Source organism: Rhinopithecus roxellana, chromosome 16 (genome assembly GCF_007565055.1).
Source record: "Rhinopithecus roxellana isolate Shanxi Qingling chromosome 16, ASM756505v1, whole genome shotgun sequence".
Taxonomy (NCBI): domain Eukaryota; kingdom Metazoa; phylum Chordata; class Mammalia; order Primates; family Cercopithecidae; genus Rhinopithecus; species Rhinopithecus roxellana.
The window spans coordinates 114,295,899-114,318,603 of NC_044564.1; the positions used below are offsets into that span (position 1 = coordinate 114,295,899).

Sequence of the window (22,705 nt, forward strand, 5' to 3'; positions counted from 1 at the left end):
ATCCTCGCTCCTGCCGTCACTTAGTCACTAACTGCAGAAATTAGCATTGTTCTCAGGTCTTGTGATCAAGATTTTCTCTCCCTAGTAAAATACTAAATGGATTCCCCCTTGTCCCAATATTAATGGGAGCAGGGGACCTAACTTTCTTCTCCCGTCAGAGGGGACACCATGTGATACAGTAAAAAATGAGTATGAGAAAATATAACCTGCCCGCCTTGCAGCACTTAAAATCACTAGAGAGTGGGACCTGACTTGATGTACCTTCTGCACAGGGTTTGTGAAAGCAGGGAGTGAAGTTGCAAAGCATTAGGAACAGGAAAATTTAAAAAAGCTAATGGAGACCAGGTGCAGTGGCTCACAACTGTAATACCAGCACTTTGGGAGGCTGAGGCGGGATGATTGCTCTGGGCCAAAAGTTTGAGACCAACTTGGGCAACATATCGAGACCCCATTTCCACACACACACACACACACACACACATACATACACAGACACACACAGACAGTATGGTGGCATGCACCTGTAGTCCAGGCTACTCAGGGAGGCTGAGGCTGGAGGATTGCTTGAGCCCGGCAGTTCAGGGCTGTAGTGAGCTATGATTGCACCGCTGTACTCCAGCCTGGGCAAGAGAGTGAGACCCTGTCTCCAAAAAATGTTGAATGACTGAATAAATTTTCTTTCTTATGGACAAAAATCGTTCTTAAAATAGTGTAGGAACTGGGGTTAAACCTCATTTCCTTCTCAGTTCTGTGTAGGACACTGAATTAATTATCTATTGCTGTGTAACAAATTACCCCAAAACTTACCACCTGGAAATAGTGTCTGTGGGACGATCTGAGTGGTTCTGAATTAGGCCTTTCTTGAGGTTGCAGTCATCTGAAGGCTGGATTAGGGGAGGATCCACTTCTAAGTTCACTCACATGGCTGTTGGCAGGCCTTAGTTACTCTCCATAGGGCTGTTGGATGTGGCAACTGGTTTCTCCCCCCAGAGCAAGTGATCCAAGAGAGCCCAAGACTCTAGCCAGTCTTGTATAACTTACCTTGGAAATGACATGCCTCTGATGTATTCTATCGGTCACACAGATTGACACTGGTACAATGTGGGGAGAGGGTGTGAATACCAGGGTGTGCATACCAAGAGGTGGGGATGATTGGGCCATCTTAGAGACTGACTACTACAGATAGCTATTTTAAATATTTGCTTAACGAATCACTCATGGATGATACCTGACTCAGAAGTATGGGTGTTTTACTAATAAGTACTTGGAAGACAAATTCTCCGTACCACCGAGATCTAGTTAGTGGTCAAGAAGTCAGTCTCAGGTCTAATTACTGATGGCTTTCTTTAAAGGGTCTGTTCTGTGTGGGAGGGTGAGTCTTGGAGGCATTCTTAATTATTGAATATATATGTATTTTTTGAGACAGAGACTCACTCTGTCACCCAGGCTGGAGTGCAGTGGCCTGATCCTGACTCACTGCAACCTCCACCTCCCTGGTCGAAGTGATTTCTCGTGCCTCAGCTCTTGTGTAGCTGGGATTACAGGCGTGTGCCACCGTGACCGGGTAATTTTTGTATTTTTAGTAGAGATGAGGTTTCTTTATGTTGGCCAGACTAGTCTCGAACTCCTGGCTTCAAGTGATCTGCCCGCCTTGGCCTCCCAAAGTGCTGGGATTACAGGCGTGAGCCAGGGTGCCTGGCCTAATTATTGAATATTTAATAAATCTCTCTAACAGCTGTGGGGAGCATCTAAATGACACCATTCTCAAGGGCCTAATTTATAGTAAGCCACTTTTCCTTAGAGGCTAAGCATTGTAATTTCTTTCTTTGACTAGGAGTAACATTTTCCTTGAATCTTGGCATACACGTATGGTCTCATAACTCTGAAGAAATTTCTGTAGAGAGAAGCTAGCAAGCCACAGAGGTGAGTCAGAGCCAGAAGAAGGAAGCCTTCCCTGTGGCTGGCTTTCTCCTGCCTCAGCAACATGAGGGTCATCAGAGGGGTGGTAGGACAGTTCAGTGCTATGGTCTTTGAAAAGAAGCCAGTTTTGTCTTATTAGATACTAGGGTTGTGATCCTGGATGACAGGGATTCTGGGTCAGTTATGGGCTAGAGGAATGAAGGTTTGACGGGCTGATCATAGTATAGGGTTATTATGCAGAGGGGAATTGCTTTCTGAGGGGCCAAGATGGTGCTATGAATGGGGTAGCCTTGTGTCTTGGTCCAGCTAACACTTGTGAATGAACTCTGTAGTGCTTGGGTAGAAGAGAAAGACCAAATATGATGGACTTTCCACCAGTTTCTCAAATTTTTCAAATCATGGTGTGATGCCTCCCTTCATAGGCTCCCAAAGGAAGAATCCCTTTCTATCTACCAGAGGTTGCCAGGACTAATTCTTTTGATGCCTGCTAAACTCACCTTTTTTTTTTTTTTTTTCTTTTTTTTGAGACAGAGTCTTGCTGTTGCCCAGGCTAGAGTGCAGTGGTGGAATCTCACTACATCTTCTGCCTCCTGGGTTCATGTGATTCTCCTGCCTCAGCCTCCAGAGTAGCTGGGATTACAGGTGACCGCCACCACACCTGGCTAATTTTTGTATTTTTAGTAGAGATGGAGTTTCACCATGTTAGCCTGGCTGGTCTCAAACTTCTGACCTCAGGTGATCTGTCCACCTCAGCCTCCCAAAGTGATGGGATTACAGGCGGGAGCCTCACTGGACCTTATATGGCTATCTCCATCTAAAATGTAAATACATCGCTTAGCCTTACTCTGCTTTTTTAACTTTCATCTGCAAATTGTTCCAAGCTGCTTCTCCTCTGATTCAGCCTCTAACTTCTGTGCCCCTCCCAAAACTTAGTACTGGATTCTTAAGCCCCGTTGTGTGGCTAACACCTCTTCCCACATCCTTAATCTCTTCTCTGAACTCTTCATCTATTTCCTGCCCCCTTAGGCCACTTAGAGATCCTCTGAAGTCTTCAAAATAGAGAAGGCTTTTCCTCCATCACCTCTTACAAACCAGGCTCTGCTCCTTTGAGGCTCCTGTCATTCTTTTTGTTCATTTGATACATATTTGAATGCCTGCTATGAGCTAGGCACTGTTCTAGGAACTTGAATAAGTTAGCTGAAAACTCTGCCCTCACTGGATACATTTCAGCCTGTTTGTACAGTATTGCACAGTAAATGCTATGGGAGGAGGAAAAAGGAGAACTGGCCACGAGGAAGAGGATTTGGCAGGCCTTGTTGAGAACTTGACATTTGAGCAGACTGGAAGGTGAGGGAGTTAGTGGGTGAATATCTGAAGAGTGTCGGGGGAGGGACCAGCGGAAGCAGGTATGTCAGGGAGCAGCCTAGAGGCCAATATGGCTGGGCAGACTGAGCATTGGACAGTTAGAGGCTGGGGGCAGAGAAGGAGGGATCAGATTATATTGAGTGTGGCCGGTCACCCTGAGGACTTTGGCCTTTACTGCCAGGGCCATGGGGTAGGAAGTTAGCATGGGCAGGGGGCATTTCAGGGTCTTGAGCAGGAGGGGGGCATGCTTTGATTATGTATTGAAAAGGATCACGTAGGCTGTTCAACTGAGACTACCTTGAGCCCCTGAATTAGTTAGGATTCTTTATTAGTTAAAAGGATATGAGCTAAATGCAAACTGGATACAGGAAAATAAAAATCTACTGGCTCACATTGCTGAAAAGGCCCAGGTATTTTGGCTTCAGGAATGACTGGAGCAAGGTATTCCAATGATGTCGGGGATCCGTCACTTTCCATCTCTTGGCTCCGCTCTCTTCTGTGTCAGCCTTGTTCTCAGGCCAGTGAAGGGATATGTTCTATAAACAAGCTTCCCAGCTCCAGCAGAAGGAGAGCACTCCTTTCCTGATAGTTCCGGCCAAAGCTCTGGGCTGGTGTCTCACTGGTCTAAATTGGGTCAGGCGCCTAAACCAGTCTCTGATTCTGATTGCGCAGACTCGAATCAGGTACTTGTCTTTGGAATGAGGAAAGGAATTTTTTTTAAATTGGGGAATATATACATGAAGTTTATAACAATGTGTGTATATAAAGAGTAAAACTTACCTGTACAGTTTAAAGAATAATAAAATGTTCCTACCCCCAGATTAAGATACAGAAAATTTCAAATATTTTGGAAGCCCCCCCAGTGCCTGGGAAGGGAGGAGGTGGTTTCCAGAGCAAAATGAAGAAGTAGATGTTAGACAAACAGGAAACAAATATCCACTACAGACCTTCCACTACCGTTTTCTGTCATTTTCCAACTTCACAGCTTCTCACTCTCATTCTTTAAATCTTTAGACCCCAACTTACTGTCTTCTCAAATCATGTCCTCCCCACGGGGCTTTAATCATTCACATGGCTGATCTGTCCAAGTCTCCAAAATTACCAGTTTCTTGACCTCCTTGTGTTTAATCACCTTCCTTTTTTTTTTTTTTTTTTTTTTTTTTTGAGATGGAGTCTCGCTCTGTTGCCCAGGCTGCAGTGCAGTGGCGCAATCTCAGCTCTCTGTGATCTCAGCTCACTGTAACCTCTGCCTCCTGGGTTCAAGCGATTTTCCTGCCTCAGCCTCCTGAGTAGCTGGGACTACAGGCCATATTGGCCAGGCTGGTCTCGAACTCCTGACCTCAGGTGATCTGCCCGCCTTGGCCCCCCAAAGTGCTGGGATTATAGGCGTGAGCCACTGCACCAGGCACCTTCACCTTTTTAACAGTTCATCTGCCCTCCCCCATGGCCGCACCCTGCATTGTAATACCTAGAAGCATTCCAGCTCTGAAATAGTGCCACTGGATATTATCACATTTGTGTTTATTTAAGGTATACAACCTGATGTTATGGGATACACATAGCTAGAAAAGTTTACTATAGTGGAGCAAATTATCACAGTCATCATCTCATACTCATTTTGTTTTTGTGACGAGCATCTAAATAGACTCATTTAGTATGATTGTCAAGTACAGTACAATTTTATTATTAATAACTCTAGTCATCATGTTCTACATTAGATCTCCAGAGCTGTACACTCCTCCATATCTGCTACTTTGTATCCATTTGCCTACATCTTCCCATTTCCTCTCCCACCTGCCCTTGGTAGCCACTATTTTGTGTTCTATCTCTGTATATTTGAATTTTTTAAAAGATTCCATATATAAGTGAGATCATCCTATGTTTTTCTTTCTGTGTTCGGCTTATTGCACTTAGCATAATTTCCTTCAGGCTCATTCACGTTATGGCAAATGACAAGATGTCATTCTTTTTTAGGGCTGAATAATATTCAGTTTTGTGTGTACACACACAGTACAGTTTCTCTATCCGTTCATCCATTGAGGCCTGCTTAGGTTGTTTCCATATCTTGGCTATTTGTGAATAATGCTGCAGTGAACGTGGGAGTGCAGATATCTTTATGAGATGTTGATTTCAGTTCCTTTGGGTATGTGCCCAGAAGAGGGATTGCTGGGTCATATGTTGGTTCTATTTTCAATTTCTTTAGAAGCCTCCATACTGTTTTCCATAATGGCTTTACCAAGCTACATTCCTACCAGCATTGTACAAAGGTTCCCTTCTCCCCACATGTATCATTTTGTCTTGCTTTCCCCTCTTGGCTTTCCAGGTCTCTGAGTTAGTAACAACTGACTATACCTGTTCTGTTCTGTGACCTCTTGGATTCCCCTACCTCCTTTAGATTCTGTGGCCCATCTTCGTGGTTGCTCCTGCCTCTATATTCAGTTCCCTTGCTCTCTTCTGTTTATACCCAGCTTGGATCATTCCGTTTGTTCATGTCTTTCATCTACAACCAGGGTGCTCAGGAAGCTCAAAGGTTGCTGCCAATGCAAGTTCGCAGGTTTCAGCCACAGCTAGGGCTTCAGTGGTCCTGGACACTTATTCTTTTCCTCAGACCCTCCGTTTTGCACAGTGGTTTATCTGAAACTTTTCTCTGCTCCTCATACCCTCCACTCTTCTACTCCACCCCCCCTTCTGCTAATCGCCTCACCTTCCACCTTAGAGAAGATAGAAGCCACCAGAAAGGAACTTCCCTTCTTCAAATTTCAGAATGATCTGAATCCATAGCCATGTTTTCTTTCTGGCTCTCGTTCCAAGGAGATAGTCTAAGGCTGATTGAGGATGTAGACCCTCCCCCTACCCCCCATCCTCTTGGAGACCCTGCTCTGCTTGGCCTCCTAACTTACCCCTGTATCTTTGGACTCCCTCTCAACCAGCTCACTCCCATCAATATTTAAACACGCTCAAGTTGCACTCTCTCTCTCTTTTTTTTTTTTTTTTTGAGACAGTGTCTGGCTTTGTCACCCAGGCTGGAATGCAGTGGCACGATCTTGGCTCACTGCAACCTCCGCATCCTGGGCTCAAGAGATTCTCCTGTCTCAGCCTCCTGAGTAGCTGGAACCACAGATGCGCACCACCACGCCTGGCTAATTTTTGTGTTTTTGGTAGAGACAGGGTTTCGCCATGCTGGCCAGGCTGGTCTTGAATTGCTGAGCTCAAGTGATCTGCCCGCATCAGCCTCTCAAAATGCTGGGATTACAGGTGTGAACCACCATGCCTGGCCAAGTTGCTCTCATTTTTAAAACACAGAGTGGCTGGGTGTGGTGGCTCTTGCCTGTAATCCCAGCACTTTGGGAGGCCAAGGCAGGAACATTGCTGGAGGCCAGGCATTTAAGACCAGCCTGGGCAATATAGTGAGACCTTGTCTCTATTAAACACACACACACACACACACACACGCACACACAGTCGCTTGAGCCCAGGAATTTAAGACCAGCCTGGGCAATATAGTGAGAACTTGTTTCTATTAAACACGCACGCGCACACACAGAGAGAAAGAATAAAGGAAGCTCTGCTATGATGTTCTTTTCTCCTCCATCTGGTGCCTTTTTTTTGCGGGAGTGGAGATAAGGTCTTACTTTGTTGCCCAGGCTGGTCTCGAACTCCTGGCCTCAAGTGGTCCTCCTGCCTCAACTTCCCAAAGTGCTTGGATTATAGGCCTGAGCCACCGTGCCTGGCCTTGTGCCTTATTTTGTGACTCCTCTTTACAATACACTTTCTGAAGAGAAGGTTTCTGGCCGTTGCTTCCACTTCCTGACCTCTGACGTACTCCTCAGCCTCCCGCTGCCTGGTTTCTGACTCTGTTCTTCAGGGTCCTCAGTGATCTCCTTATTGCTAAATCCAGTAGATGCTTTATAGTCCTTATTTTGCCTGATCCCTTGGTAGGTAACACTTGATCCTGTGGATAACCTCCTGCTTGAAATGCTTCTCCTTCACTTCCTGTTTTAAGGTGTGCACGCGGGCCAGGCACGGTGGCTCACTCCTATAATCCTAGCACATTGGGAGGCTGAGGCAGGCAGATCACGAGATCAAGAGATCCAGACCATCCTGGCCAACATGGCGAAACCCTGTCTTTACTAAAAATACAAAAAATTAGTTGGGCGTGGTGGCGTGTACCTGTAGTCCCAGCTACTCAGGAGGCTGAGGCAGGAGAATCGCTTGAACTGGGGAGGTGGAGGTTGCAGTGAGCTGAGATTGTGCCTGGCGACACAGCGAGACTCCGTCTCAAAAAAAAAAAAAAAAGTGTTAATGCTAGAATCATGTTGTCTGGATTTGAATCTCAGCCCCACTGCTTACAGTCTTGGTAACAGCAAGTTGCTTAACGTCTCTAAGCCTTAGTTTTCTCATCTGTGAAAAGGGGATAACAGACGTGCCCACATCACTGGGTTGATAGGAAGACCCAGCAAGTTTGTAGAGTAGTGGGTGATGTATATAGCGAAGCTTTAAGAAATAGGAGATGGTAGTGGTTGTTATTCCTTGATATTGTACTCTCCACATTTCTGTCTACATTTTGTCCTATACTTTGTCAATTTCTGTATCAGTTGAGGTCTGATCAGGGAATAAAAGCCAGTGAAGGTATTTCAAACAGAGAGACTTAATACAAGGAGTCAGTTGCATAGATGATAGATGGTAAGTTGACCCAGGGAGTAGCAATAGCAGGAAGTTGCTGTTACCTTCAGGACTGGAGGGTTAGGGGAAGAGGCAATGTTAAGTAGAACCCAGGAGCTTCTGTGGGAACTAGACCTGTGGCAGGGTCGTTGAGCAAGAGCTGGGACCTCAGAGGAAGGGGGCCCTGGAGGGGAGGCAGCTGCCAGGGACACAATCTGAGGCAGAGAGCAGGGGTTGGGCTGGGACGGAAATATCCCGGCTTCTCTCCTCATCCTTCCCATTCTGGTCTAATATCAATATCTTATATTAGCCAGAATAGCATCCCTGGTGGATGTGTGGCCCTAACAGAGCCAGGCAGCCTTTCCTGAGATTTACAAGATGGATGATAGGGGAAAGAATGTCTTTCTACTGGATTGTGAATGGTTGTGTCCTTCAACGCAGAGAGTGCCTGGCCTAAGAATGAAGCCAGAGGGAAGTAGAGCTAGGAGAGGAAGAGGGGAAAGATCATTTGAGTTCAGGATCTGACTGTGCCAGCTGTGCCTGAAGTTTGCACAGTTTCCTGGTTATAGGAGGTCATAAATTCCCTTTTGTTGATACTGTTTTCAGTTTGGTTTGGCGCTTGAAACTTAAATTACCAATACCATGACGTTAAAATATGACTTGAAAATTGGGTTTTACCTGAGGAGTAGGGAGAAGGGGGTGTTTATTCCTATTGGCAGCCCCACTAGCAGGGGATATGTCTGCACATCAGCTGAGGTGGCAGAGGTTGTGTTTTCACCAGGTCCATGAAGTTGGAGGGGGCTTTCAGATGGGTGGGAAAAGCCCCAAGGTGAAGGGCAGAGACAGGAAAGACCTGTGGCCCCTGGAGAAGGACTAGTTGGGTCATGTGTTGTGAGTGGGTTTTGAGAGTCTAGAGGTAGAGATTAGTGAGAGAGGAAGGAGGTGGGTAAACAGGTCAGGAGGAGAATGAGACTGTTTTGAATGCTGCGATGTGGAGGTTAGCTTTTATTCTTTCAGCAGTAGCTAGTCCTAGAGGGTGGTTGTTTTGTTTTGTTTTGTTTTGTTTTGTTTTGTTTTGTTTTGAGACAGAATCTCGCTCTGTCGCCCAGGCTAGAATGTAGTGGTGTGATCTCCTCCCACTGCAAGCTCCACCTCCTGGGTTCAAGCGATTCTCCTGCTTCAGCCTCCTGAGTAGCTGGGATTACAGGTGCATGCCACCATGCTAGGCTAATTTTGGTATTTTTAGTAGAGACGGGGTTTCATCATGTTGACTAGGCTGGTCTCAAGCTCCTGACTTCAGGTGATCCACCCTCCTCAGCCTCCCAGAGTGCTAGGATTACAGGTGTGAGCCACTGCTCCTGACCCCAAGAGGGTTTTTGAGCAGGGGGATGTGTGATCAGGGCTTGGGATGGGGAGAGACCAGCAGTGAAAGAGGTAAGATAGGAAGAATTAACCTGGTTTTGGTTGGACCTGTTGCCTGGGAAGAGAAAAATTAGAAAATATAAAGATGACAGATTTTGGTGTAGTGGGTGTGACTGACTAGAAAGTCCAGGAGATTGATGCTGAATAGTGGTGCCCTCTTTGAGAGGAGAGCGCAGACCAGGAAGCACATGTGCGAGTGAAGTGTAAAGAAACCGTGGACACGGTTTCAAGTCAGGTGTTCAGGACAGAGGCTGCCTGAAGACTACTGTGGCAAGCCTACTCAGACTTCAAGGTTCAAACAAATGCTGCCTCCAGGAAGTTCTTTTTTATTGAATAGATGTGTAATCCCAGTAGATCCAAATAGAGATTGGCATAGAAGATGGAGAGGTTTGAGGTCAGAATTTAGACAAAGTGCATATTGACAATAAAATCGGGGGTAGGATGTCATCGCGGTTTGAAAATCAAGTGTTAGTGAAGGCCACTGGGAGGAAGGCAGGTGTTCCACGATAAATGAGAGCCTCTCAAAGTAAAATAAGTACATAAACAACAGCCCGGCCAACAGGCGCTGATTCATGTATGAGCAATGGGGTTTGTTTACTAGACTTTAGAGGACTCATATGCTGTCTTATGTCTGCCTTGCCCCATAGAATTCTTCATTTTGGCAACCAGCACAGGAATCAGGAATTACTGTCATTTGTGTGAGTTTGTGTGTCTGTGTTGGTGGGGGGAAGTGGGATAGTGGAAAAGGTGTTTGGGGATTCCTGCTTGAGAAGGGGCACAGAGGCGGGAAAAGCACGCAGCGTGTTTGGGTGGCCGAGTGCAGGCACTTTTCAAAACCCCTATAGCTCTTGAGCATCTGCTACGTGCCTGGCTCTGTTGCTACATGCTGGGGCTGTAGAGAAAGATAAAAACGATCCCTCCCCTAAGAGGTTAATGGTCCAGCGAAGAAGAGAGACACATCAACAGATGGTTGCAGTAGAATGTGAAAAATGCTGAATGCATTTACTTAGCTCTGTGGCCTTGGGCAAGTTTCTTAACCTTGTAATGCCTCTGTTTCCCCTGTCTAAAATGTGGATTATCTTACAGGAGGATTCTGAAGCTTAGTTGAGTGTTTAGCATCTGGGACACAGTAAAGACCACAGCAATGCTAAGTTTTGTTATTGCCTTAGAAGCAGACCCTGAGAAAGCATTTAATCACCAGTAGTTCATTTGAGAGGTGAGGAAACTGACATTAGAGGAGCAAGGAAGTGAGACAGGGAAGGGAAGGCAATCAGCAGAGGCGACGTTACCAAGCCAATTTCCAATGAGCAGAGCTGGAGCTTTACCCCCCAGGGGAAGCCCTTGGAAGCCAGCATGGAACACGAGCCTCAGTTATCCCCACTCCAGGTAAGGAAGCTGGGGTCTTCAAACAGCAGCTCTCTTTAGTCATTGGTTGACGGCTGCTTGGGTGGGGTGTTTGGACATGAATTCCCAGGTGCTTTCTAGCCTGCCCCATGGGTTCAGTGGCCAGGGGAAGCGGTCAGGCCAAGACATGCAGATGCTGGTAGGTAGGAGTCAGGCTAGTGGGCACTAAAGTATCATCAGGGTGAGGGGATGTATGGGTGGGGCACTGACAGCATCTGCTATAGTTTATATATGTGTGTGTATATATATATATATATTTTAGAGATAGGGCCTTGCTCTGTTGCCCAGGCTAGAGTATAGTGGCACAATATTGGCTCCTATAGCCTTGAACTCCTCCTGGGCTTAAATGATCCTTTTGCCTCAGCCTCCTGAGTAGTCCTCAGCTCCTGACCAGTCTTAGCTCCTAGTGGTGTACCAGTGTGCCCTGCTATTTAAATTTTTTTTTTTTTTTTTTTTTTAAGAGAAAGGAGTCTCACTATGTTGCCCAGGCTGGTCTTGAGCTTCTGGCTTCAAGCGATCCTGCAACCTCAGCCTCCCGAAGTGCTGGGATGATAGGTGTGAGCCACCATACCTGGCCGAGTTATTATGTTTTTTAAAAGAATTATTTGTTAAACCTGAGTGGCAGGCCGGGCGCTGTGGCTCATGCCTGTAATTCCAGCATTTTGGGAGGCCGAGGAGGGTGGATCACAAGGTCAGGAGATCGAGACCATCCTGGCCAACATGGTGAAACCCCATCTCTACTGAAAATACAAAAATTAACTGGGTGTGGTGGTGTGTGCCTGTAATCCCAACTTCTCCAGAGGCTGAGGCAGGAGAATCGCTTGAACCAGGGAGTTGGAGATTGCAGTGAGCCAAGATCGTGCCACTACACTCTAGCCTGGTGACAGAGTGAGACTCTGACAAAAAAAAAATTTGTTTTAATTTATGGGATACATATGTAATTTTGTTACATGAATAGATTGTGTAGTGCTTTTAGGGTACTCATCACCCAAATAATGTACATTATACTCAGTAATTTCACATCACCCACCCCTCTTCCTGTCCCTCCACCCTTTTGAGTCTCCTTTGTTTATCATTCCATGCCCTGTGTCCATGCAGTTGTGATGAAAGTTACGTGTAGGGAATAAAGTAGGGTGAGACCCTGCTTTGGAGGATGGTGGCTTTTCCAAAGATGATGTTTGAGTTGGAGAATGAAGGAATACGTGTCTTACAAATGGACAGAAGGAAGAGCAACTCAGGCAGAAGAACCAGCACACACCAAAGCTTAGTAGTGTCACGTGATGCACGCACGGCGAGCAAGGGGATTGATGAGGCTGGAAAGGTTGGTAGGGTCCTGGCTGTGGTCTGTAGTGGCAAATAGTAAGGACTTTAACCTGAGCAACTGGGAGACCAATTAAGTGTTTATCGTTGTTGTTGTTGTTGTTTTTAAAGAGATAGGATCTCACTCTGTTGGCCAGGGTGGAGGGCAGTGGCACAATCACAGTTGACTAGAATTCCAGGGCTTAAGCAGGCCTCCCACCTCAGCTTACTGAGTAGCTTGGACTATGGGCATGTTCCACTGTGCCTGGCTAATCTTTTCATTCCAATCAAGTGTTTCAAGCAGGGGAGGAGCAGGGCCGTGTTTGGGGTTAGAGTCACTGATCCAGCCCTAGCTGGGATCAGGTGGGTGGAGCCTGGAGGCAAGAAGTCCAAGAAGAAGGCTGTTGCGGGGAGGTTGGAGGAGGCAGTTTCAGTAGGGCTTTGGCTCACTGGATTCAGAGAGTGTACTGGTTAGTGGTTTTGCTTACAAATAATCGATATCTAGCTTGCATTAACTTAGCAAAAAGGTGAGCCTATTGACAGGCTCGCTTTAACATAGGAGGGAGCTGGAACCAAGGGTCTGAATGCTACTGAGGGTCGGCTTTATTCTCTCAGACCAACATCATCCACGTAGGGGGAATTGTGGCAGTGCGCCTCCCTCACATTGCACAGCTCTGCCTCCAGAAAGGGAGTGAGTCTCTTCCCAGGGGAAAAGGTCAGGGAGACCTGGCTTGGGTCACATGCCTGCCTTTAGGCTAATTAACTGAGCTCAACCTGGGCCAATCAACAGTGGCTGGGGGAGGAGACTGAAACAGTAAGACAATCCCAATTCCAGCTACCGGGTTCAGAAGCAGCTGTGAGGTGTGCAGGACAAACAGTGAAAGATCATTGCGGAAGAGACTCTAGGGTCACTGGCTTTAGGAACTGGCTGAATGATGTTGGCAAGAATAGAACAGGAATTTGAGGAAAAGTAGGTCAAAAATTATAGATTTTCTAAGGCATATATGCTTTTAAAAAATTGTGATATACTTCGCATACCATAAAATTCACCCTTTTAAAGCATACACTTTAGCGGTTTTGAATATATTCCCAAGATAATGCAACGGTCACTGCTATCTAATTCCAGAACATTTTCATCATCTCAAAAACACACCCCATACCAATGAGCAAACACTCTCTGTTTTCCCTATTCCCAGCCCCTGGCAACTGCTAATCTGCCATATGTCTCTGGAGTTTTCCTATTCTGGACATTTCATATAAATGGAATCTTACCAGTATGTGTGGCCTTTAATGCCTGGCTTCTTTCAGTTAGTCTAATGTCTTAAAGCCTCCTCCATGTTGTATGTATCGGTACTTCATTCCTTTCCCTCTCCAGCTTTATTGAAGTATGATTGACAAGTAAAAATTGTGTAGACTGAAGATGTACAACATGTTTTGATACACTTAAATATTGTGGAATGATTACCACAGTTAAGCTAACTACACATACCCATCACCTCACATAATTTCCATTTTGTGGTGAGAACACTTTAGGTCTATTTTCTTTCCTTTTTTTTTTTTTTTTTGAGACAAAGTCTCACTCTGTTGCCCAGGCTGGAGCGCAGTGGTGCGACCTCAGCTCACTGCAACCTCTGCTTCCTGGGTTCAAGCGATTCTCCTGCCTCAGCCTCCTGAGTAGCTGGGAATACAGGCACATGCCACCATATCTAACTTTTGTATTTTCAGTAGAGATGGGGTTTCACCATGTTAGCTAGGATGGTCTCGATCTCCTGACCTTGTGATCTACCTGCCTCGGCCTCCCAAAGTGCTGGGATTACAGGTGTGAGCCACCACGCCCGGCCTAGATCTATTTTCTTAGCAAACTTTAAGTATAAAATATATTATAGTCACCATGCTGTATATTAGGTCTCCAGAACTTATTTATCCTGTCATGGAAAGTTCACATTTATTGACCAATATCTCTCCTTTTTCTCCATCCCTCCAGCATTACTTCATTCCTTTTTATGGGTGAATAATACTTCATTTTATGGATATACCACATTTTGTTTATTCATCTGTTGATGGACATTGGGTTTGTTTCCTAAGCACGTGTACTTTTTTTTCCCCAAAGAAAAAACATTAAATACAATTTATGACTTTTCTACAATAATTTTGACATTTGAGGTTAATGGTAATTTTAGATATGAATATACAATAAGTTGGCGTTAAGTACCTCAGCTGTTTTTAATCATCTTAACCATTTTTAAGTATACAGTTGAGTAGTGTTAAGTATATTCACATTGTTGTGCAACAGATCTCCAGAACTTTTTCATCTTGCAAAACTGAAATTCTATACCCATTAAATGGCTGCTGCCCATCTCTGTCTTCCCCAGCCTCGGGTCACTACCTTTCCGCTTTGTTTTTATTAATTTGAATACTTTAAATTCCTCCTTTAAATGGAATTGTCAATATTTGTCTTTTTGTGACTGGCTTATTTCACTTAGCATAACATCCTTAAGGCTCATCCATACTGTAGTATGTGACAGGATTTCCATCTTTTTAAAGGTTGAATAGTATTTCATTGTGTATGTGTATCACATTTTCTTAACCCATTTTTCTGATGGACATTAGGTTGCTTTTGCCTCTTGGCTATTGTGAACAATGCTGCAATGAACATGGTTATGCAAATATCTCTTTGAGACCTTCTTTTGGATATGGATATATACCTAGAAGGGGATTAGCAGATCATGTGATAACCTGTTTTTAATTTTTTGAGGACTCATCATGCTGTTTTCCAAAGCAGTTGCACCAGTTTACAATCCTGCCGACAGTGTATACAAGGGTTCTTTTTTCCCCATGTCTTTGCCAACACTAATTCTTTTCTGTTTTTTTTTTTTTTGATAGTAGTTATTCTAGAAAGTGTGGGGTTATATCTCATTGCAGTTTTGGTTTGCAGTTTTCTGATGTTCACTATATTTTCATATGCTTATTGACCATTTATATATTGTCTTTGGAGAAGTGTCATTCAAGTCCCTTGTGCGTTTTAAAATTGGGTCTTTTAAAACTGTTATTGAAGTTGTTTATATATTCTCAGTATTAGCCCTTTATCAGATACATGTTTTGCAAGCATTTTCTCCCATTCTGTAAGTGCCTTTTTACTCTGTTGGTTGTGTCCTTTGGACAAAATATACGTTTTTAGGTTTGCCTGTTCTTGCTTTTGATATCTGTGATTTTCTCATCATATCTATTGCCAACTTCAATGTCTTGAAGCTTTTCCCATATGATTTTTTTCCTAGGAGTTTTATGGTTTTGGGTCTGATGTTTAGGTCTTTATTTTGAGTTACTATTTATTTATTTATTTATTCATTTATTTCAGACAGAGTCTCACTCTGTCACTCAGGCTGGAGTGCAGTGATGCGGTCTCGGCTCACTGCAGCCTCAACCTCCCAGGCTCAAGTGATCCTCCCGTCTCAGCCTCCTGAGTAGTTGCAACCACAGGCGCATACCACTGTATCCAGCTAATTTTATTTATTTATTTATTTTTTTGTAGAGACAGTGTTTCCCTATGTTGTCCATGCTGGTCTCAAACTCCCGAACTCAAGCAATCCTCCCACCTTGGCCTCCCAAAGTATCGAGATTACAGATGTGAGCCATTTTGTCTGGCCAGCCACTGTTCTTTAATGTTGCTCTTCATTTCCGTTGCTGATATCCTAATTGGATGTATGATTATCTAAATGGTTTTCCTGGCTTTCATTCAGTCAGGCCCTCCTCTCCCATCCACTCTGTTCTGAGTACTGTAGCCAGAATCCACCTTTGTGAAGTGCTTCCTTGCACGCGTCATTCCCATCTTTGGAGATCTGCAGTGACTCCCCATTGCTTACACAGTAATGGTCCAAGTCCTTAGCCTGACCTTCTGTGATCAGGTACCTGTTTACCTCCCTGGTCTCCTCCTGGGAAGTTACATCTCTGCCAAGTGATTTTCCTCATGAGCTGCCTGGAATGTCATGCAAATTCTTGCTTGCCCACCCCTGCTTAGCTCATCCTCCTCTCCATATGTTTCCAGCTGACATCTATTGCTTTAGAACCTCACTACTTAATGTGTGGCCCATAGATGAGTGGCATTGACATCACCTGAGAGCTCATAGAAACTGCAGACTATCAGACCTAATTCCAGACACACCAATTCAGAATCTGCATTTTGACATGATCCCTAAGTGATTGGTATGTGCATTAAACATTGAGAAACACTGTCTTAGAACAAGGTTATCAGTCTTGGCTAAGCATTCAGATCCTCCAAAGATCTCTTAGACAATACTGATGCCTAGTCCCCACCTCAAGAAATTTAGATCTAATAGGATGGCCCAGGGAGCAGTATTTTTTTTTTTTTTTTTGGTGAAGTTTCTCTAGATAATTCTTGCTGCTGCTTTTTTTTGAGACGGCCTCCCTGTGGTCACCCAGGCTAGAGTGCAATGGTGCTATCTCGGCTCGCTGCAGCCTCCGTCTCCCAGGTCCAAGTGATTCTCCTGCCTCAGCCTCCCACATAGCTGGGATTACAGGCACCTGCCACCACGCCGGCTAATTTTTTTGTATTTTTAGTAGAGACGGGCTTCACCATATTGGCCAGGCTGGTCTCGAACTCCTGACCTCAGGTGATCCATCTGCCTCGGACTCCTAAAGTGCTGGAATTACAGGTGTGAGCCACCGTGATAATTCTAATGGGCAGCCAAGATTGAGATCAGTTGATTTAGGATAATTCTCTAATTCACTCAGAGGAAGTTCACTATCAGACAAGCATGCCTTCAGTTTTTCTCATTCAGCCTTGCCCAGTAGGTGTAGTTTCATATATTACTGATGGAACAAACACCTGTGGAGGCAATTTGGCAACATCTATCAAAATTACAAATACGTATGTTTGTTTTGATTCAACAAGTTCTTTTCTGTTTGTGTCTGTCCTGCGGATAAACTAGCTTATGAAGGGAGAAGGCTTTCTTTCCTCTCCACCTCTAGTTAACGTCATTAAAGACATCTACATTAAGGTCGTTTCTGTCTTTTGATCCTCCCTTCACTTGCAGAAGTGCTTGGCCACGTAGCACCCTGGGGTGTGGGGCTGGGACTTGGCATACTTCTCCATCACTGCGATGCCATCCTGCAGGAAAATGTCCACTTCTCGAAGAGCTTGATGCCAGGAGTCTCCATTACTGTGGGTGCAGCCGTGTCCATGCGGTCATCCTGAGGGCATAACTAAGGCATCTCAGTTGTTTGGCATGGATCAGGCACTACCCTGGCACAGACAGGAAGAGCTGAATCTTCACTTGGCTTCTGGGATTCCACTCACTGTTCATTCCTTTTGTACCTTACTGGCTGTTCCTCCTCTGTCTCCTTGGCTGGTTCCTTCTCATCTCCCTACCTCTAGTAGGAATGTTGGAATGCTCTAGTACTCCATTCTGTCATGGCCTCTCTTTATCTGCATGGTGTCCCTAAGCAATCTCATCCAGCCTCACACATCTACACACTGATAACTCCAGGCCAGAAACCCCTCTCCTGAATTCCAAATTCCTGTCTCCCACTTCCTTCTTGATGTTTAGCCCTGCATCTCCAACAGGCATGTCAAGCTAGTTATCTAGCCCACTCTTGATTCCAAGGATAAGCCTTGGAATTAGCCTCGGCTCTTCCATCTTTTTCATCCCAGACTCAAGCCATGAGCAAGTCCTTCTGAAATAACCATATCCAGAATCTCATTACTTCTCACTCTCTCCACTGCTGCTACCCTAACTGCCATCTTCCCCTCTTGCCTGTATTACTGTACCAGCCGCCTGACTAGTCCGTGCTTCCACCTTCCCACCTTTAGTCACTTATCCAGGCAGCAAACGGAGGGATTATTTAAAACATAAGAAACATCAGTCACATCATGTTTTTTTGCTTTTAAAATTTAATTAATTTATTTATTTATTTATTTTTGAGACAGAGTCTCACTCTATTGGCCAGGCTGAAGTTCTGTGGCACCGTTTCGACTCACTGCAACCTCCATCTCCAGGGTTCATGCCATTCTCCTGCTTCAGCCTCCCGAGTAGCTGGGATTACAGGCACCTGCCACCACGCCCGGCTAATTTTTTGTATTTTTAGTAGAGATGGGGTTTCACCTTGTTGGCCAGGCTGGTCTCAAACTCCCGACCTTGTGATCTTCCCACTTCGGCCTCCCAAAGTGCTGGGATTACAGGCGTGAGCCACCGCACCTGGCCTCTTTTTGGCTTTTGCTTGAAACCATCCAGAGACTTCTCAGTTCTCACACATTCCCCTCATATCCTCCATGGGCTCCAAGTGCCCATGTAATCCTACTCTGCTGCTTCTCTGGCCTCTCCGTCTACTTCTCTCTCCCTGCCCACTCCCTTGCCTCAGGCCTTTTGGCCCAGACAGCCTGCAGGCTTGTTCATCTATTTCATTCAGGCCTCCCCCAACCTCCCTGTATAAACTAGTAGCAGCCCCTGGCCGGGTGTGGTAGCTCACGCCTGTAATCCCAGCACTTTGGGAGGCCGAGGCGGGTGGATCATGGGGTCAAGAGATCAAGACCATCCTGTCCAACATGGTGAAACCCCGTCTCTACTAAAAATACAAAAATTAGCTGGGCGTGGTGGTGCGTGCCTGTAGTCCCAGCTACTCGAGAGACTGAGGCAGGAGAATCTTCTTGAACCCTGGAGGCAGAAGTTGCAGTGAGCCGAGATCCGGCCACTGCACTCCAGTCTGGTGACAGAGTGAGACTCCGTGTCAAAAACAAACAAACAAAAAACAAACTAGTAGCAGCCCCCTCCCTGCCCAGTTTTTCTCCCCCTTTACCTGGCTTTAATCTTGCTTCACAGAACTTAAACTACCAGACATACTTGGTTTACTTTCTCCAGTACTGTGCTGTAAACTTCTTGAAGGCAAGGGGCCTGATCTGGTTTGCTTATTGCTAAATTTCCATGCATGAACAAAACCTGGTATGGGTTGAGTATACAGACATTTGGTGACTCAATAAATGGACCCGTGCTAAATGCCATGTTTATAAGGATACCTATTGCAGTATTATTTTTAATAGCGAAAGATAAAAGCTTATATGGGTATTAGTAGGGTGCTGGTTTTGTAAAGTATGGTTAAGTTTTGAAATGCAGTATTAAAAAGAATAAGGTAGCCTTGTATATACTTATATGCAACAATGGAAAAAAACATTAAGTTGAAAAAATATATAAATCGTGTATAGTCTGTCTTGTGTGAGTGTGAAAGAATTTATATGTCAATGTGTCTGCCAGCCTTGGAAGGATGCAGCATTGCTGTGTCAGACGGGTCATTCTCCCAGCCTTCAAGAGTGTAGTCTCCCCAGTTGGCTATTTGACCAAATTAGGGAGAAAGAATCTTCCCTCTCTCTTTCTAATTTGGTTAATAATGGTTGATACCAAATAACTGATCATGCGTCAAAAACAGGAGCCGGTGAGGGCTGTCACTCATAGTCCTGTCGAGCAGTTATGACTGTTTTTGAGAAGGGATAACAGCCACATTGTCAAAACTGCTCAAAACCCCAAAGAGATAAGGCTAAGCTGTGACAAAGGGAAAAAAGAGACAGTACTTTTCTGGTGTTTTTTCAAATCTGTTCAGGTTAAATATGGGTGCATGTTGGCTTGTGGTGAGTTTTACCCTTTCTCTCTGTGGTCAATTTTGTGAACTTTTTGTTCTGGCTTGAGACATTCTTTTCCTTCCTGGTTCAAGTCATGGAGCAGGGGCAAACCTTCGGTTGTTTCACAGTTGTCCAGACTTTATTGGACCCATTTCATGCCCTTGCCCCCATCCTTCCTAGCAGAGGACATTCCTGGTCTTGGACATTGCTAGTTTCCCTGAAAGAGGAAGAGGTGTTTTCAGCCCAGTGACATTTGCTCTGTTCTGGTTTCCTTCAGAACAATCCATATTCTAGTGAAGGGTTACTTTAGCTTCATTTCAGTTTCTCCCCAGAGAGAGGGACAACCAACTTGTCAACAAGTGGAAATGGAAGAAGTGTTTCTGGGAGGTGGTTCTGTTGGGGATTAGACTGACACCTCTGTACGAGAATGCAGTTGAGTTCCCTTCACTCTTCCGCTGTAACCAGATCCTCCCCTCCAGGTGTGCTGGGAGACCTGGCACATTATTTTAGGTATTCTTGAAGCTTTTTGAGTAACCTAGAAAGTGTCTCATACAGTATGATGGCTAGACATTGTTTAGATTTGTGGATTGACAGGTGTGGGGCTGTGGTGCTCATGTGTGCATGTGGAGATATCCAGGCATGTCTCCCCTGCCATGGTTTGAGCAAAATGCTCACATCTTCACTTCCAGTCTGACTCTGAAAAACAAGGTAGCCACTGTATTTTGCTTTTCTCAAATCATTCTGATTCTCTTAGATTTTTCTGTATCCAGTACTGAGTGTGAGTAGAAAGGGTAATGTTTATTAAAGACACATTGCAGTATTCCAAGATTGTAAGTTATGAAAGCAATGTTTGGTTTGCATTTCACATAAACCAGTTTTGTTATTACATAAACGAATATGTCTTCAAGTGTTGATACTGGCATGTTTGCTCCTTGATTTAAAACAAAAACACAGCATTTTCCGTTTTAAATTTTCCTTGTGTTTAAATTATGAAAAGGCTACTTGAAAAGTCTTGCTATTGATTTATTCATGAATCAAGGAACTTCTCAACTATCTGTAGATTTGTGGTGTTCCAGTAAATGGGTCAAGAGAATCTGTTAATCTGTTAATTGTGAGAAACAGTGTTGCCAGAAGCTACATGAATAAAGTATACTTACCACCTCTTGTTCCAAAGCAAGGAAGCGCACTGTGTAAAGAAGTTTAGAATTGTTAGAGAGGTTGGTTAGAGCAGTGTAAGTGTGAGGCCGTTGCAGCTGCGCAGAGAGAATAGAGCCTTTAGAGTTGGCCAAGGGAGTTCTAATATAATCACTTACTGGCTGGCAAGTCACTTACCTCCTCTGAACCCTGTTGTCCCATCCATCAAATGGGGATAATAATAGTACCTGTCTCATAAAGCTGTTTTGATAACTTAATGAGGTGTACAATAGGGTCCAAAAGCTCTTCCCATAACTGATAGTCGTCATTCATATGAACAACATACTTTATATGACTACAAAGAAGATTCTTTGCTTTTTTTTTTTTTTTTAAGAGATAGGATCTCGCTCTGTCATTCAAGCTGGAGTGCAGTGGCGTGATTGTGGCTCACTGCAGCTTTGAACTCCTGGGCTCAAGCAATCTTCCCGAGTAGCAAGGACTAAATATGTTTTGATAGATACTGATAGTAGGGATAGGTGCATCTTGAGGTGTGTGGTGTACCTTAAATATTCAGAAAGTAAAAGATGAAAGAAAAGGAAAAATGCTTTCTAGAATAGTAACATTATATAGTAAGACTGCGATAAAACTCAAGGCATATGGGGAAGGGGAAACAACCAGTTCTGCAGAAAGAGTACATAAATTATGGAGAAGAAAATCCTGAGTGAGGCAGGATTCGTTTACTATAAATTATGACTTCAAGGCCAAATTATAGATAGCCTTAACAAATAAGCAGCTCACAATAAATACTCACAAGTATGTTATATTTATATTACTATGGATCTGATTACAGTAGAAATGTTCATGTCTTCCCCTTAATTTGATTTTCATTTTGTTTCCATAAGATTAAATTACTCTTGACTCATTCAAAATGATGATGCTGAAAAGAAAAGAGGAATCTTTCTATGTGACCTGTACATCTTCAGAAGAAAGGTTTATTTCAACTGGTCAGAAAACAGAATTCTCTCCTGGAGGAAATGGATGAGGGAAACTGGACTTAGGAAGTTCATATTCTATTCATTTATTCATCAAATATTTATCAAGTGTCGGGCACTGTGCTAGGTGCTGCCAGCCAAATCCCCCACTGGAGAGTCTGTTGCATTTCAGGGCTTTTCAGGTTTCTGTTTCTCTTCTTCTCCAAGATTTAAAAGATAGCAGTCTAAAACAGTAGAGAAAACCCGGAAACCAAAATTTGGCTCTTTGAAAAAGAAATCAAGAAAAATGACAGACCTTTAGCTAGATTGACTAAGAAAAAAAGAAGGTTCAAATTACTAAGATGAGAAATGAAAGAGTGGGTCTATAAGGTCATGTTACTAATGACCTTACAGAATGGAATAAGGATTGCAAGAAGGACTGTGAACCTGTGCCAATCAATTATGTAATTTAGACAGAATGGACAAATTCCTAGAGGGACACAAATAAAGCTGCCCTGATCATTCATGTACAAGTCTTTGGTTGATGTGTTTTCATTTCTCTTGAGTAAATACCTAAGAATGAAGTTACAATGTATGAGAGTTGGGTAGCTCCACTTTCTTGCCAAGACTTGGTATTGTCGACTTTTTTAGTTTTAGCCATTCTAGTGAGTATGTAGCGATACCTCATGGTGGTCATAATTTGTGTTTACATGATTACTAATGATGCTGAGCCTCTTTCACATGCAAATTGGCTATTTGTATATCCTCTTTTGTGAAATCTTTGTTCAAATCTTTTGCCTTTGGGTTGTTTTTGTTACTCAGTTCTATATATATAGTTTGAGTTATTTGTGTATATATATATATATTTTTTGAGACAGTGTCTTGCTCTGTCACCCAGACAGGA

At 44.1% G+C, this 22,705-nt stretch overlaps 1 protein-coding gene across 4 annotated transcripts in view; it reads left to right on the plus strand.

Annotated features, from left to right (window-relative positions):
• Positions 1-22,705, plus strand: part of SNX30 (sorting nexin family member 30) — a 123,918-nt gene that overhangs the window by 1,239 nt on the left and 99,974 nt on the right. The gene's annotated exons all lie outside the window — the stretch shown is intronic.